The following is a 17,415-nucleotide window of genomic DNA, read 5'->3' as shown; positions in this document are numbered from 1 at the left end:
AGGAGAGGGACTTAATGAGAAACAAAATATAAGGTAACGGAAGAAGATTTGACTTTGGGTGATGGATATACAGCATAATGGATCATCTAAATGATGTGGAAATGATTTCTCACAATTTATGTACTCTGGTTGACCAATGCCACCTTGTCAAATTTAATTGTCTAAATTAAAAAAAAAAAAAGACAAGATAAACAAAGAAGTAAAGCTGAAAAATGTAAAGAGGTGCAAACTGACTGAGGAAATTTTAAGAGACCTCAGTGACAACATGAAGAGAAACAACATCCACATCATAGATGTTCCTGAAGAAGAAGAGAATGAACAAGATTAGAAAATTTGTTTGATGAAGGAAAAAGTCACACAAGTTCAAGAAGCACAGAGACTGCCAAAGTTAAGAGACAAAGAAAGAATACCAAAAGCTGCAAGGAAAAGCAATTACCTGCAGAGGAGCCCCCATAAGGATGATATCCAATTTCTCAACAGAAAGTCTTGGGGCTAGTAAGGTTTGGCAAGAAATATCCAAAGTGATGCAAAACAAGAACCTACAACCAAGACTGCTTTATCTAGCAAGGCTGTCGTTGAACATTGAAGAAGAAATACAAAGCCTCCCAGAGCAAAAAAAATTAAAAGATAAAACACTGAACGAATTCATTACAACCCAATCAGTACTGCAAAAACTGTTAAGGGGCTTAGTATAAAAAGAGAAATTGAGAAAAATAAAAATCTAGATTTAAAGAATAAAATGGCAATAAATAAGTATGTGACAATTATAACCTTAAATATAAATGGATTAAATGCTCCAATCAAAAGACATAGGGTAAGCTGCATGGATAGAAAACAGGACCTGTACTTATGCTGTCTATAGGAGACTCACCTCAAAACAAACAATACACATAAAGTAACGGAAGGAATGAAAAAAGTAATTCATGCAAATAGAAACGTAAAGAAAGCTGGGGTAGCAATACTTATATCTGACACAATAGACTTTAAAACAAAGGTTAGTGTAAGGTATAAAGAAGGTCACTACATAATGATAAAGAGAGCAATCCAACAGGAGGATATAACCATTCTAAATATTTATGCACATAATATAAGAGGATCTAAATATATAAAAACAGCTTTTGATAGACATAAAGGGCAAGATCAATAGCAATACCATAATAGGGGATTTTAATACTCCACTAACATCAATGGATAGATCCTCCAGACAGAAAACTAACAAAGACACAGAGGCCTTAAATGTCACACTTGATCACCTGGATTTAATTTATATCTTCAGAACTTTCACCCTAAAGCAGCAGACTATACATTCTTTTCAAGTGTTCATGGTATATTCTCTAGGATAGACACATGTTAGGATACAAAACAAGTCTCAATAAAGTTAAGAAGATTGAAATCTTATCAAGTATCTTCTCTGAACACAATGGCATGAAACTAGAAATCAACTACAATAGAAAAACTGAAAAACATTCTAACATTTAGAGGCTATATAGCATGTTATTAAATGACAAATGGGTTAACAATGACATCAAGGAAGAAATCAGAACTTTTTTTGAAACAAATGAAAATGAACATATAACAACCCAGAATTTATGGGACACAGCAGAAGCAGTCCTGAGAGTGAAGTTCATAGCATTACAGGCCAACTTCAGAAGCAAAAAGCTCAAATAAATCACTTAATCCTGCACCTAAAAGAACTAGAAAAAGAACTACAAAAAAAAAGCCCAGAGGAAGTAGAATGAAGGAACTAATAAGATCAGAGTGGAAATAAATATATAGAGGCTAAAAAGAAAATACAGAAGATCAATGAAACCGAGATGATTCTTTGAAAAGGTACACAAGATTGACAAGTTTGTAACCAGATTCATCCAGAAAAAAAAAGAGAGAATTCAAATAAAATTAGAAATGAAAGTGGAGAATTAACAACTGACACCACAAAAATAGAGAGGATTGTAAGAAAATACTATGAAGATCAAAATGCCTAAAAATTGGACAACCTAGAAAAAAAGGTTATATTGCTAGAATCATAAAATCTTCCAAAACTCAATCTGGAAGAATCAGCAAACTTAAACAGACCTATTACAACAAATGAAATTGAAACAGTTATCAAAAATTCTCAGCAAACAAACCTCCTGGACCAGATGGCTTCACAGACAATTTTTACCAAACATTCAAGGAAGAACTAACACCTGTCTTTCTCAAGCTATTTCAAAAAATTCAAGAGGAGGGAAAACTTAGAAGCTTTTTTTATGAGGCAAGCATGATCCTCATTTCAAAACCAGGTAAAGACACCGGAAAGAAAAAAAACAACAACTATACACCAATATCCCTGATGAACAGACATGCTAAATTCTCAACAGAATATTAGCAAACTGGATCCAACAATACCTTAAAAATATCATACCTCATGATTAAGTGGGATTTATTCCAAGGAGGCAAGGCTGGTATAAAAATCACATAATTATATCAATAGATGCAGAAAAAGCATTTGATGAAATTTAGCACCCATTTATGATCAAAACTTTTAGCAAAGTGAGGATACAGGGAACATAGATTAACATAATAAAGGCCATCTATGACAGACAGCCAGACAACATAATAATCAATGGGAAAAATTAAAACCAATCCCGTTAACATCAGAAACAAGGCAGAGGTGCTCCCATTCACCACTTTTATTCAACATAGTTCTGCAAATCCAAGAGAAAGCATATATCATGTTCATGGATAGGAATAATAAACATCATTACAATGCTTATATTACCCAAAGCAATCTATAAATTCAATGCAATCCCTATTAAAATACCAATGGCATACTTCAAAGATGCAGGGTAAATATTCCAGATATTTATATGATACCAAAGAAGAAGACCAATAGCCTCAGCAATCCTGAAAATGCAGAATGAAGTGGGAAGTATCACACTTCCTGATACCAAGTTATACTAAAAGGCCATTGTACTGAAAACAGCTTGGCACTGGCATAAGAACAGGCATACAGATCAGTGGAACTGTACAGAGAATCCAGAAATAAACCCATGCCTTTATGGTCAATTGATATTTGTAGAGCATACAGTAGAATAAAGACACTCTCTTTCACACATGGTGTTGGGAAAATTGAACAGGTACATACAAAAAGAATGAAACTAGATCAACAAATTACACCATTCACAAAAATAAAATCAAGACGGATAAAAGACTTACATGTAAGTCACAAAACCATAAACATCTTGGAAGAAAACATAGGCTTGTAAACTCTCTGATATCACTTGTAGCAATATTTGCTGATTTATCTCCACAAGCAAGTGAAATAAAGAACAGGATGAACACATGGGACTATATCAAACAAAGCTTTTGCAGAGCAAAAAACTCCATGAACAAAATAAAAAGACAACCCACATAATGGGAGAACATATTCTCCAATTCATCTGATAAAGGGTTAATACCCAAAATTTATAAAGAACTTCTAAAACTCAACACCAGGAACGTAAACAATCTAATTTTTTAAATGGGCAAAAGAACTGAAAGACACTTCTCCAAAGAAGACATACAGATGGCCAATAGGCATATGAAGAATGTTCACTGTCACTAATCATCAGAGAAATGCAAATTATACCACAATGAGATGCCACCTCACACCTGTCAGAATGGTGCTCATCAACAAAACAACACAGAATAAGTGCTGGTGAGGGTGTGGAGAAAAGGGAACTGTCCTGCACTGCTGGTGGGAATGCAGACTGGTGCAGCTCCAGTGCCCTAAAAGGCTTCATAGGATTCTATCAGGGCCCTAGTTCAAGAGTGAAGAAAAGGTCATTAAACTGAAGCCTGCCAGGCTTCCCGGCCTGATCAAGGGACACATCATTGCTGTGGAAAGAGGAACACAAAAAGGTAAGCTGCCCCTTTGCTCCATGGAGGGAGGGTTCAGTCTCTTCTAGCCCTGCTCCAGCTACCTGTGACCTGACCTTGCCCAGCATGCTGGGAATTGCGACTGAAGGCCCAAGGACATCGTTCACGAGCCTAAGGTATTTATTCCAAGTAGCAGATAAGCTAATCTCATTTCTTATAAATACAAGGACCATCTACTATGCCTCGCTTGAATATTTGAGTTTTATTTATCCCTCAAAGATCTCTACTTTGGGTATTGACAGTCTGAGTTTGTTACTTTATTTAATGTATAGTATCTCCTTTATTCCTCTTGTCTCAATGCCCCATGCCTATTGTAGCCTGGGACATGCTGCTAAATCCAGCTAGAATCAGTGGTTGCTAGGACTTAAACTCTAGCTGCAAAGTGTAGAAATGTAACCACCCTTTCCCTAAGTACTTGCAGGATTTACAGTTTACTCAGTAAACTGCTCAGACTGTTCAAGAGGCGCTTCCAGCATTACATCACCCAAGGACTGACTTTCATGTGGACAGGTCCACACACACCATAATGCTGACAACTCCCACTGCTGCTAAAATAGAAAAACAACATGCCTTACTGCAACCACAAAACGGAAACTGATTGGTCTATGTATGGCGAATATATGAAAAACTAAGGACTCTTTTAATCAGACTTTGGGAAAAGGGAAACTAGGAAAGAAAAAATCAACTTAACTGTCACTAAAGGTTAAAGATTTTTAAATCAAGAGTTCTGACTAGAAAAGAATTGTATGGTTTTGATAATAGACTGGATAAAATGTAAGTTGTAGAAGGTTTGTGCAGGTTGTAGGAGGTTTGTACCGAGAAAAAAGAATGTGAACAATCAGAAAACGGGTTTTCAAAGAATGTTTAATTAGTCACCCTAACTAACAATCCTCTACTCTCCCCACTTATTGGGAGGACTCTTTCCTCCACCCTGACCATCTGGAGCTCAGAAACAGAGAAATGAAACCGACCCCTTGTTCTTCTATTCTCTATTCACCTCTCAGCCTGCCTCACCCAGTCAGGGGTTTTCTACCCATGTGGGACCAACACGCATATGTGTCTCCCCACTAATTGGACCAAAACCTGTACCCTAGTCTATCTCACCCTAAATATCAACCTAATCCCACCCATGAGCCTCTTTTAATTCCTAGTACACTACCTGTCAATCTAAGGACCAAACGAGCTGTACAAGTAATCCCTCTTCTTGTTGCTTTAGAAATCTCTACAAAAGTAGGTCTAGGGGCAGGGGTACTGGCCACTTCCCTATCTTGTTCTCTCTCTCTCTCTCTCTCTCTCTCTGAAGCCCAGTGAATTCGTATACATGGAATCAGTGGTTTGACACAAACTGGGCATCTTGATTATTGCCTTTCATTAGTTCACTCACTGTTCTATTTATTTTTCTAACTTTTGGACCTGCCTCTTACGTTTGTTTACTAGTTTCTTATAGAACTGCATGCAGACCTTCACCAATCAAAAAATTGAAAAAAACCCCTTGTTCTCAATGCTAGCACCAATTATAGGACCAATCCTAATTCTGTGCCTAATTTTAATGCTTGCCCCCTTCTTTATCAAGTTCCTACAGGCCCGGATGAGAGAATCTCTAGGATTACCGACAATCAAACGCTCCTACACTCCTATTTCCCAACACTCCAAGAATAACTTCACGAGGGAAATATCAAAAAGGTAGGGATGATTGCAGGAAGAAGTCGCCCCTCAGCCCGAGAAGTTCCCTCCTGAATGTTCTCCAAACCCCCTTCCTTTTAACCACACATATTCAGTCCTTCTAAAACTTACACCAACAGGTTCCCTGTCTCTAAAAATCTCCACATGTCCTCCCGTTCGAGAGGAACCAGACCAGCACATCTCATGAGGCTCATCCAGGAGACCATGTATCACCAAGTCACCCTGTTCAGTTGGCGCTCGCAGAAAGGAACTATAAATTATTACCTCCCAAGATTTTTTTACTTCCTTACTCAGGTTTTCAAAAATAATCACCTGGTTCAGACCTCACAGCATGGAAATTGATGCCCTCCTTAACTGGATGGGGGACTTGGCTTGGCAAAGTTCTTTTCTTGAGTTCTTTCCAGAAGAAACAATAATTTTCCAAATTTTTCTCCTCTTTCTCCTCATCATCCCTCACCGTATATTATAAAATTAATAACTGCCTTTCTTTTCTATGTAACCACAGAGTTGAGAATGATAGATACATGAATTACAACTGCCCTTTTGCTGTTCCTCTTGGCTGCCTGACCCCACCCTTAATTACCGGAAAATCGCCCCTGGGACAGAGGGGTTCCAGGAAGCTGGTCAATCACCCCAAAGAGGAGTATTCCGGAAAGACGAGCATACCAGCACACCCTGCTCGAGGCTATCCCCAACCCTATAACATTTACCTCAGTCTGTTTTGGGGGCCCTTCTTTTGGAGAAGCGCCCCGGCAGGTCTTTCTCCTCTAATAAAGCCTGCACACCTGGAGTTCGAGTGCTGCCTCATTCTTATAACTAGCAAATAATAATTCAATTAAAATGAAAAAAAAGTGCAGATAAAAAAATTGCAACATTCTTTCCCTAATAAAAGATGAATTATTAACTCTGAATTCAAACATATGCAATGTCAAGATATTAAGTGTTGAAGTAACTTAGAACAATGGAAACTTTGAGCTTTGGTGTTTCCTTTCTCTACCCTGGTTTCTTTCACTCTCCTGGGAGTTCACCCAGGACAATTACAGGGTTGCTACCACAGCAGCTGTCCCTGTTGCAGGGTGCTGATTTTCTGCATGCAAAAATGTGGACTCCAGAGAGATATGATGGTGTGAGTTAACATTATGTCTGATTCCTGTCTTCTGGGAACAGAGAGTTTTATTGTGGTATTAGAAAAGAAATTATACTGAGTAGAAGTTCTCTCCTTAGAATTTTGATGGTTATTCTAGATTTATTTAATCAGTAATACTCTGAAATGAATTATTTATATAGAGTTAATAAGGTGTACACACAAATAACATAAAGACTATTTAAAGCCCTACATTCTGATTTGTATATATAATTTAATAAGAAAACAGAAAAACAAGAAAAGTGTGACAGGTTTGGCATTTAAAGTGAGTGCATTGTTTTCATAAATAGAAAAAACATGGTTTTGAATATTTCATATTCTCTCTGAAGCTATAAAACCTACTAACATGTTTTAAAGCAACAACAACAAAATCTTTCTTTCTTGGTCTCTTAGAATTGTCAGACTCATATAAGAGCAGACCCTTTCTAAACTTGACCGTTCGTTACTCTCAAAGGAGGATTTTTATACAACGTTTTAGAAACTGCAAAAGGCATGGTGTTTATTAATTACGTACTCATTGTGACTACATTCAAAGGTTGGTATCACAACCTAATTTTTTTCTTTTGAAATATAAATACTGCAACTCAGGGGGCATGGCACTATTCAAAACGGCCTGCCACATGCCTTTGATTTCATTGAGAGAGGAAGAGGAGGAGGAGCGGTAAGAGGAGGAAGGAGAAGAGGACAGAAGAATGTAATCAAATTTAAGGGTGTTGCCTATGGTGTGCAGTCTGGGGTCGGGCCTGATACTCAGTCAGCACCTCCAGTCATGAAGTCAAAGCCACACAATGTCTAGCAAACCGTCTTGTTTCCTGTGGGCAGTACACTGATCATAGTGCAGCTCATTCAGCATGATTGATACAGATTTAGAAAGAAGTCTTTGATATGAAAGTAAAATCCAAACACCCTAGGGCAACATATTCTAAAGAAGTTTGGGTCCAGTGACTTTAATTAAAATAACAAGGACTTGCTCATAGACAATTTGTAAAAAATTACTGTTTTCATGGAGGCAAGTGGAGAAGAAGAAAATAGGAAATTAGAGATTTGGAGAGGCATATTTTTGTTGAGGATAATATGTAAAACTATTTTTATACTATATCTTAACAAGTGTAAAATTAAGTATATATTTAAACTCCATATAATAAAACAACTGTGATAAACCCCTTGAGATGACTCCCAAAAAACAGAATTAACTTTTCTAGGAAACTTGAAAATAGAAATCTTTCTCAAATATCCAGACAATGAATGTCCTCACTGTCAATATTTTGCCAAGGAAATTTTCAAAAGCAAAATAATTGTAATTTTTATAGAAAAAATTAAAAATAACTCTGTGTTTATTTGGTCTTGCTTGTTTTTTTTTTTTTTTTTTTTTTTTTTTTTTTTTTTTTTTTTTTTCCATTTTTCTGAAGCTGGAAACAGGGAGAGACAGTCAGACAGACTCCCGCATGCGCCCGACCGGGATACACCCGGCACGCCCACCAGGGGCGACGCTCTGCCCACCAGGGGGCGATGCTCTGCCCATCCTGGGCGTCGCCATGTTGCGACCAGAGCCACTCTAGCGCCTGGGGCAAAGGCCACAGAGCCATCCCCAGCGCCCGGGCCATCTTTGCTCCAATGGAGCCTTGGCTGCGGGAGGGGAAGAGAGAGACAGTGAGGAAAGCGCGGCGGAGGGGTGGAGAAGCAAATGGCGCTTCTCCTGTGTGCCCTGGCCGGGAATCGAACCCGGGTCCTCCGCACGCTAGGCCGACGCTCTACCGCTGAGCCAACCGGCCAGGGCCCGGTCTTGCTTGTTTGAAAGAAGAAAAGATTCCAACACTATGGAGCTAATTTTGGCTGAGCGAATACCATATGAACAATGCAGCTGGATTTTGACCAAGTTGTTTTCCTTGTCAAAGGGAGAAAAATAAAACAAAACTTGTTATGAAGCTATAAAACTGTTTGTAAGAATAAAATACAATTGTGTTTCAATAAATCTATACACAATATTACAAGGTAGTCCTGTACCTAGCTTGTAAAATTTATATAAAATGTTATATCCCAGATATCCAAGGGCAAAAATGCTTTTCAAATACTGTAATTGAATTTCCAGTACTGCTCTAAGAAGTAAAATTTGATGCAACTCCCCAAAAGTGACTCATTAGAAGAGATAATTATTTTTGACCTGCTGTAGAAATTCCATGTCACCATTTATTGAAAAGTATGTAGTGGGCATGTAAAAAGGCATTACAAGAAGTATAGAAGAAAGCTAAGTAATTCATGGCATTTATACATTGCTTTATAATTTGTTTGTAATATGCTTTTACTTGCTTTACTGGTAAAATTTATTTTTCAATTTTATGGATAAGAAAATTCAGGCTGTGCCAGGTTCATCTCCTAGTCAAAGTCCAATCACCAGATGAGTTGGACTCAGAGTTGAACTTGGCTCTTAGGAAGCCCTGTCAGAGCTTCTTGGACCCCAGCACCTTCCCTCTCAGCCAAAAATACACTGCTGCTTCCCCTTCGGAGTGCAGTGTGCATCCCGTAGAGTAACGTCATGCTTCCCGTCTTCTCTGTGTGGACGTGCTTTGGAAGCGTAACATTTTAAAGTGTTCTGAGCAACAGACACCTGTATAAGTTAAAGATTTAAGAATTTACTAGGAATAGTGAAGCAAGGTATCTTTGTCACAATTTAACACAAGCTAGTTATATGACAAGTTATATATGCATGAAATAAATACTATAGCAAACATGTCCTTGCTAATCATATAAACTAAAATTAATTTCATCTGTTTCTTATCACTTTCTAAGAAGACTACTAGATAAATTTAAATTACATATATGGCTTGCTTTTCTGGCTCACATTATACTGTTTTTAGGAAACCATTGTTATACATTCTCATCTAATAGGATTAGTTTCAACCTCAAGAAACTCCAAATAACATAAGATTACTCAAGATAAGTGTGTATTGATTCTCACACAATAGACAAAAGGTAGACAAGCCTGATAAGGTTAGCACCAGATTCATCAAAGACTCAGCTCCTTTTATCTTATGTGCATCATGCCAGTCATGATCCAATGTTCCAAGATGGCTGCTAAAGCTTAGCCAGAAGAACCACATTTCAGCATCAGGAAGGAGAAAGAAACCCATTAAAGATACATTCAAAGTGCAGCCTTCCAAAGCATTTCCTACCATTTTCCACAAGAAGCAAGAACCAACATTAGTCAAGATATTGACACCCCTGTAAAATTTGGGGAGTGGGGAGTGGCCACTATACTCTGGTACCATTTATACACGATGTCACCCATAAGGGTAAGAGAGTCGGAACAATGCAGTCTTTATTCCAAATAACCAAGTATGCAGCTAAAAAAAGGAGTTATTTTTAGGATGATCATTTCTCCCAATTTTCTAGAAAGTCTATTTTCTCTTTGTTGTCTTGGTATAATTATTAATAGCTTCACCTTTTTCTCTCAAGTGTCCTAGTTTGGATGATAAATTATATGGTGACCCTTGTTATATTACCAAGGAAAAATAGAGAAATAGATAATGGGGTAGGCACCTCAGTATCTGCTAAAAATCCTCAAGGATTCACTTGAGAAATCCTTGGCAGGTTGGTATTTTCTCGATCCACCTCACCATTATTCTGTAACTATGCTTTTGGAGCCTACTTGAGACCTTCACAGTAACAAATTAAAGGACTTTTCTAACTATTTTTTTAACATTTACTTTTCATTGAGTATCTATGTGTCAGGCATCTCAACACTTTTGTTCCTAAAACTTCTTACTGCACCATGTGCCAAAGTGGGTGGAAAGTCAGAGGTCCTAGTTCTTCCTCAGAAGAAAAAGCGATTTGGGTTCAGATTGTGACTCGGGGTATATTCTTTTGGGCTTGTGATTTGGTTTAGGCACTTAAGATTGAGTTAGATTGGATTTTTAATATCGTCCAGTCACCATGTCTGGTGAGTTTGGAGTAAACACTTGGTAGAAGAGGGGCAATGTGGGAAATTTTCTGTTCGTCACACCCTGGGCACAAGGTGAGGAAAGAGTTTGAGGTGCCAGTCCAGTGGCCTGAAAGAGGTGCCAGACTGAGGTGCAATGCTCAGGAGACATGTGGAGTGGGCACTGGCGGGTCCATATGGAGTGGGAAGGCTGTTGGGCCAGGCTGATTGGATAGGCAGAAGGACCAGGCTGAATGGGCAGGCTGATGTGGGCAGTCTGAGTGGCCATGAGGAGTAGGCTGGCTGAGTCCAGGCTGAAGTTCCATGCTAAGGGGCCAGGAAAAGGGGCCACGTGGAGTGGGGATGCTGAGAAGGAGGCTGAAAGGGTAGTTTGTGGGGCCAGGATGAGGGGTTATTTGCAGTGGCCAACATGAAGGGTCAAGCTGAGTGCAGGCTGCGTGGCCAGGCTAAGTGGCCTAAGTGGCCAGGCTGAGGGTCCAACCTGAGGGCATGCGGGAGAAACAGGCTCAGAAGGCAGACTCAGTGGCTATGTGGAGTGGGCAAGCTGAGAGTCCAGACTGAAAGGGTAGGCTGATGGACCATGCTTAGTGGACATGCTGGGGGGCTGGGCTGAGAGGCCAAGAGCAGTGACCAAGATGTGGGGCCCAGCTGAATGGGCAAGCTTATTGACCAGGCTGAGTCACCATGTAAAGTGGGAACACTGAGGCAGTAGGCGGAATGACTAGGCCAGTGGGCAGGCTGAGTTGGCAGGCTGGGAAGGTGATTTGGGTTCAAATTGTGACTCAGGCTATTCTCTCTGGATTCTGATTTGGTTTAGGCACCTTGGATTTTTAACATCATCAAGTCACCATGTTTGGGCACAGGGGGCTTTGGCACGGTTAAGCTGGCCCGGCACATCCTATCGGGCATATACTTTGCTTTAAAAATTGTAAGTTTAAGGGACTGCCCTAACGCCTTCCGTGAGGTTCAGTCCCTTAAAGCGTGAAACCATCCCAATATAATGAAGCTGGTGAAGGTGATTGTCAGGGACTCCATAATATGCATCGTCATGGAGTATGTCAGCGGTGGTGACCTCTGACTATTTACCTAGGAACTGCCCGAGCACCGAGGCAGGAAGCACGACGCATTTTCCTGCAGTTCCTTTGGGCACTACAGTACGGCTACAGGCTGGGTATTGTCCACAGGTACCTGAAGCTGGGGAAAATTGTGATCAATGTAGACAAAAACATCAGAATAACAGAGTCTGGTTTAGGCAGAAAGTTGAAAAGGATAAACTAAAAATCTACTGTGGGACCATGTAGTATATGGTGCCTGAGATCCTGCAGAGATGCACTTACGAGGGCTGTAAGGTGGACATTTGGGGCATCCGTATAATTCTATTTCACATGGTGACATGACTGTTCCCATTTAGAGGCCAGAATTTAACGAAAGTCAAAAAAAACATTATGACTGGAAAATTCACAATACCAGGTTTGAGAGCCACTACAATGACAAAGTGTCAAGCCCTATTAAAGAACTTAAAGGCTCTCAGCCCCCACTAGATATCAACCTTTGATTAAATCCTCAAAGGTCCATGGGTAAATAACGGCCAAAAGGAACAACCTGAGCCATCCTGCGATGTGCTCTGGGGGGACATGGACCTCCAAGTGGTAGCAGAGAGGAACCGCCTCAGCTCAATCATGACGACATCCGGAAGGCACCGAGCGAGGCTTCAGTGGTACAGTTACATCCTGGGGCCCTGTCTCCTCCTAGAGTCCAGGAAGCAGAAGAGGAAAGACAGCCTTCTCCCCACAAGGACCTACATGGCTGTCTTCATCATCCTTCCCTCGCTCAGTTATGGGGGAAGAGGACCCTGCCAGCGCCTGAGGAGAGGAGTGTCAGACTCCCAGTGGTGGGCTAGGGATCCAGGGCTTGGCCAAACGTCCCTAAACTGCAACACCTTACAACACACATCCCTGTTCTGTCTTCACTCAGCTTCTGGGGCAGATACGCTAGGAGAGAACAGGGCTGAAGCCTGGGTCTGCAGGTCTGGCGCACATGCAGAGGCTGAGGGACGGCCAGCTGGTTGGAGCCTCTCTGTGAACATTGAAGATGACTGCTCCTCCAGCACTCGCCAAAGGATGCTGTAAATTCAGATCTGCAGTGAGGCTACAAGGTACACACTTTGAATATCTATTTCCCAATTACACAAAGGACTTCTCAGGTGACCTTGAGTAGGCCGTGTAGGTAAACTTCCGTGTTACTTAAGGAACCATGTCTGTGCAGAAAAGCGATGATGACGCTGGTTCATGTCATTTGTGCACACACTCGGAAACCTCTCATGAAAAGATATTACTCCTGCCCTCCACTTGGTTTAGATACATATCCCATCGGAGCGTTTCTGAAGTGCCTGAAGCTCCTTACTCGCCTGTTCACACCTTCAGAGTCAATTAGCTTAATAACTATGCTGGGCAGAGGGTGGATACTGGACAAAGTATGGGATCATTTTGTAAAATGTCTGATTGTGTAACCACTACACTGTACATGCTTACAATGTGCTTCATTTACACTTTTCTGTAAACATTATTTTTACTTCTCACAATAATTCTATCAGGTCACTATTAATATTTGTATTTATAAAAGGAGAAATAGAAGCTCAGAGGACAAGTGAATTATTGAAGGTAGCAATGAATGTGAATACAGAAGAGCAGCGGCCCAGAAGGAGGGACTGGATGCTGAAGTGCTGGCCATGGTTGGGCAGGATGCTGGAGCACTGGCCAGGGAGGCGGGGCTGTTGCTGAAGCATGGGCTGGGGACATTGGTCAGGTGGTGGAGTGACAGCCCAGGAGGCGGGACCTTGGACTTGATGGCTGAGTGACAGCCTGGGAGGCGGGCCAAAGGCTAGAGTGTCAGTTAAGGACATTGGAACTGATGCTGGAATGAGAGCCCAGGGGGCTTGCCTGTTGCTGAAGTGCCAGCCCTCGACCTTGGGTCGGATGGTGGAGTTCTGGCCTGGGACTTTGTACCAGATGCTGGAGTGACAGCTCAGGAGGCAGGGCCGAGGGTGGGTCACAGGTTAGGGATAATGGGCATCTCAGATGCTGGAGTGACAGCCCATGGGAAGTGTGCAAAGAGAAAAAGAAGGGGTCACATCCACTCCCATAACCTCAGCCTGTGAGGGAACTTGAGGTCCAGAGTGTGATGGCAAACCACAGAAGGAAGCCCTCGTGTCCACAAGAAATGAGATGGACTTACCCGCTATTTGTAGCACTACCCTAGGTTCAGTGAGGGTGAAGGGGGTCTCTGAGTTTGAGCCCTGTCCATTGTCCCTAAGGACTAGGAGTTCAAGCGGTGGGCCTTCCTGGATGGCCAGGCCTCCCATTGGGGTGGCTTGTCCTCCACATAGAGGCATGAGGAAAAGCCTGTTGCCCAAAAGGGGCAATTGCTCTGCCAGTAACCAGGCTGCTTGCAGTTAGGGCAGGGCTTAGTGGGTGGTCTCGGGCAGAGACTCAGCCGGGACCAGTGACCCTCCTTTCCACATTTAAAGCAAGCTCCTGATGGGATTCCTCTTTGTGATCTGGACTTGGTGGGGTACCTCCCAGGCCTTGACCCTGGTGCTCTGCCAGACTCAGGGCTGCCACATGAGCCTGGGTTTGCAGTGTGACCTTCTGCTACATGCGGGCTTGACCAACCTTAAATGCCATGTTCATCAGGTCTCGGATAGGGGTTTAGGGGCCCTCTTCTGCCTTTTTAAGTTTCCTCTGAATGTCCAAGGCTGATTGGGAAATGAAGTGTGCAGCTTATACAGTGGGCCTGGCATTGGAAGTACAGTCTATATGAGTATGGAGGACCATAGCATCAGTGAGGCGATTTAAGAAGAGAGCCGGATTTTCCTCAGGTCCATGAGTAATTTCCCTTAATTTGTCATAGATAACTACCTTTTGAGCTGCGTCTTGCATGCCAGCTATAAGATATTAAATTACTTTATCTCATCGTCTCCTACCTGTTTGTCCCATTTGGTAATCCCAGTTGGGGTCCATGTCAGGGATTGCCTCTGGCCCGTTGGCATTTGAGGGTTTGAGATGTGGACCTTATCTGCATGAGCCCTTGCTGCCATCCAGATCTGGTCCCGTTCACTGGAGGTAAGGGTAGAGAAGACATAATGCCATAGAGATCATTCCAAGTGAGATCATGTGCCTGAGTGAGATATTGGAATTCCCTGGTATAGGCGGTAGGATTAGTAAAGTAGGAGCCTAGGCCTGGCCGGTTGGCTCTGCGGTAGAGCGTCGGCCTGGCGTGCGGGGGACCCGGGTTCAATTCCCGGCCAGGGCACACAGGAGAGGCACCCATCTGCTTCTCCACCCCTCCCCCCTCCTTCCTCTCTGTCTCTCTCTTCCCTCCCGCAGCCAAGGTTCTACTGGAGCACAAGATGGCCCGGGTGCTGGGGATGGCTCCTTGGCCTCTGCCCCAGGCGCTAGAGTGGCTCTGGTTGCGGCCAGAGCGACGCCCTGGAGGGGCAGAGCATCGCCCCCTGGTGGGCAGAGCGTCGCCCCTGCTGGGCGTGCCGGGTGGATCCCGGTCGGGCGCATGCGGGAGTCTGTCTGACTGTCTTTCCCCGTTTCCAGCTTCAGAAAAATCCAAAAAAAAAAAAAAAAAAAGTAGGAGCCTAAATGCGATTTGATTTCAGGCAGATCAGAGACAGAGAGGGGGACATGAACCCTTACAACTTTTTCCATTCCAGCCACCTTGCAGAAAGGGCATAGGAGGTTGGCTCCCTCCAGTGGCCTGGAGCAGAATCTGTGTGAGCGCTGACAGGAGAAAGACAGAGATACTATTATTTGCAACCAGATGAACAACTGGATCCGGCAAAGGGAGAGAAGGAATCTGATAGGACTGAAGGATTCGTGCATATGGGAAAGAGAGTTCCTCAGGGAAGTCGGCAAAGCAAGAAAGACCTGAAGCAGAGGCTTTAGCTGAGGTTTTTCTGGACAAAGTGACCTGTGCTGTAACGCAGCCTGCACAGAGATTATTAGGACAAGAGCGCCAATGCCAGAAGCCCTGAATATAAAGGATCTCCGACCATTTTCCAGTTTCTTGGCAATAGTTCCATAAATCAATCAGGGTATTAAAATTGAAAGTCCCTTTAGGAGGCCACTTTGTCTGGTTATCTACTGGGTATTGTAGCCAGGCTACATTGCAGAAGAAAATAGTTTTCTTTTTTAGGGAGGGATCAATGTTTGAGAGATTCTGGATAAGGCACCCCAGGGTGTTTTAGGGTCAGGTTTGGATTCCTTTGCCCCCATGGCCACCCTCAGTCCTCGGAGTGGTCAGAGAGAATTAGCATCCCACAATTCAAGCTCTGGCCACCGACGAGTAGTAGTAGAGTGGATGTGTCCAGGACATCTCCACGGGAAAACACAACTTGGAACAGAAAGAGGTCTCTGATGCAGCTGCAATTAGGGACAGGAGCTCGGCGGAAAGAACTGAGGGGAGCTGGAGGCAGGCAACTTACTGCGCCATGTGCAGAAGTGGGTAGAATGTCGGAGGTCCTGGTACTTCCTCAGAAGGGAAGGTGATTTGGATTCACATTGAGACTTGGACTATTCTTTTTGGATTTTGGTTTAGGTGCCTTAGATTTGGTTAGATCCAATTTTTAACATCGTCACGTCACCATGTCTGGTGACTCTGGATTAACCACTTGGTAGAAGAGGGGCAATGTGGGAAATTATCTGTTTGTTCGCACCCTGGGTAAGGGGGGGCTTTGGCACGGTTAACCTGGGTTGCTGTAAAAATTGTAAGCATAAGGGTCTTCCCTAGTGCCTTTTGGAAGGATGACTTCCTTAAAGCATTAAACCATCCAAATGTAATAAAGTTGACGGAGCTGATTGTCACAGACTTTAAACTATACATCATTATTTAGGATGTGAGTGGCGTGACCTATTTGATTATTTATGTAGGAACCGCCCCAAGCACCGAGGCAGAAGCACCACACATTTTCAGTAGCTTCTTTCAGCACTACAGTACTGTCATAGGCTGTGTATCATCCACAGGTACCTAAAGCTGGAAAATGGTCTGGTTGATGCAGACATAACATCAGAGTAACATTATTTCGTTTAGGGAAGAAGTTAAAAAAGGACAAACTGCGAACCTACTGTGTGGGATGTGTAGTATATATGGCGCCCAAGATGCTGCAGAGCTGAACTCACGAGGGATGGAAGGTGGACATCTGGGACCTCAGTGTAATCCTATTTCACATGGTGACAGGATGGTTGCCATTTAGGGACCAGGATTTAACAAAAGTAAAAAAGAATATTATTACTGGGAAATTCACAATACCAGGTTTTTTGTCACTGGAGTGTCAAGCCTTACTAAAGAACTTGATGGCTCTCAACCCCACGAGAGATCAACCCTTGATTAAATCCTCAAAGACCGTGGGTAAATAATGGCCAAAAGGAACAACTAGAGCCATATGGCAATGTGACCCGGGGGAACCTGGACCCCCAAATTGTAGCAGAGATGAACTGCCAAGGCTTCAATCATGAGGACATCCAGAAGACACTGAGCGAGCCTTCAGTGGTACAGTCACATCCTGGGGCCCTGTCTCCTCCTAGAGTCCAGGAAGCAGAAGAGGAAGGACCACCCTGTCCCCACAAGGCCTACTTTGGCATTCAGTCCCACCTCCCGGGCCAGTGCTCCAGAATCCAGCCCCGGGACCACTGCTCTATGATCCAATCCGGCCCAGGACCAGCACTCAGCCTCCAGGCCAGAACCCAAG

The 17,415-nt window shown here is 42.7% G+C and overlaps 1 long non-coding RNA gene across 1 annotated transcript; it reads right to left on the bottom strand.

The window, feature by feature from the left end:
* Nucleotides 1-8,548: 8,548 nt before the first annotated feature.
* Nucleotides 8,549-16,995, bottom strand: LOC136397077 (uncharacterized). The gene is made up of 3 exons (XR_010749836.1): nucleotides 16,793-16,995; nucleotides 14,644-14,776; nucleotides 8,549-9,329 (listed from the first exon to the last, which is right to left on the bottom strand). It is a non-coding gene; the product is annotated as an uncharacterized lncRNA (long non-coding RNA).
* Between the last annotated feature and the right edge of the window lie 420 nt (nucleotides 16,996-17,415).

Source organism: Saccopteryx leptura, chromosome 3 (assembly GCF_036850995.1).
Source record: "Saccopteryx leptura isolate mSacLep1 chromosome 3, mSacLep1_pri_phased_curated, whole genome shotgun sequence".
In the NCBI taxonomy this organism is placed as follows: domain Eukaryota; kingdom Metazoa; phylum Chordata; class Mammalia; order Chiroptera; family Emballonuridae; genus Saccopteryx; species Saccopteryx leptura.
Note: the sequence above shows the minus strand (reverse complement) of the source record. Positions and strands in the feature narration are given on the sequence as shown.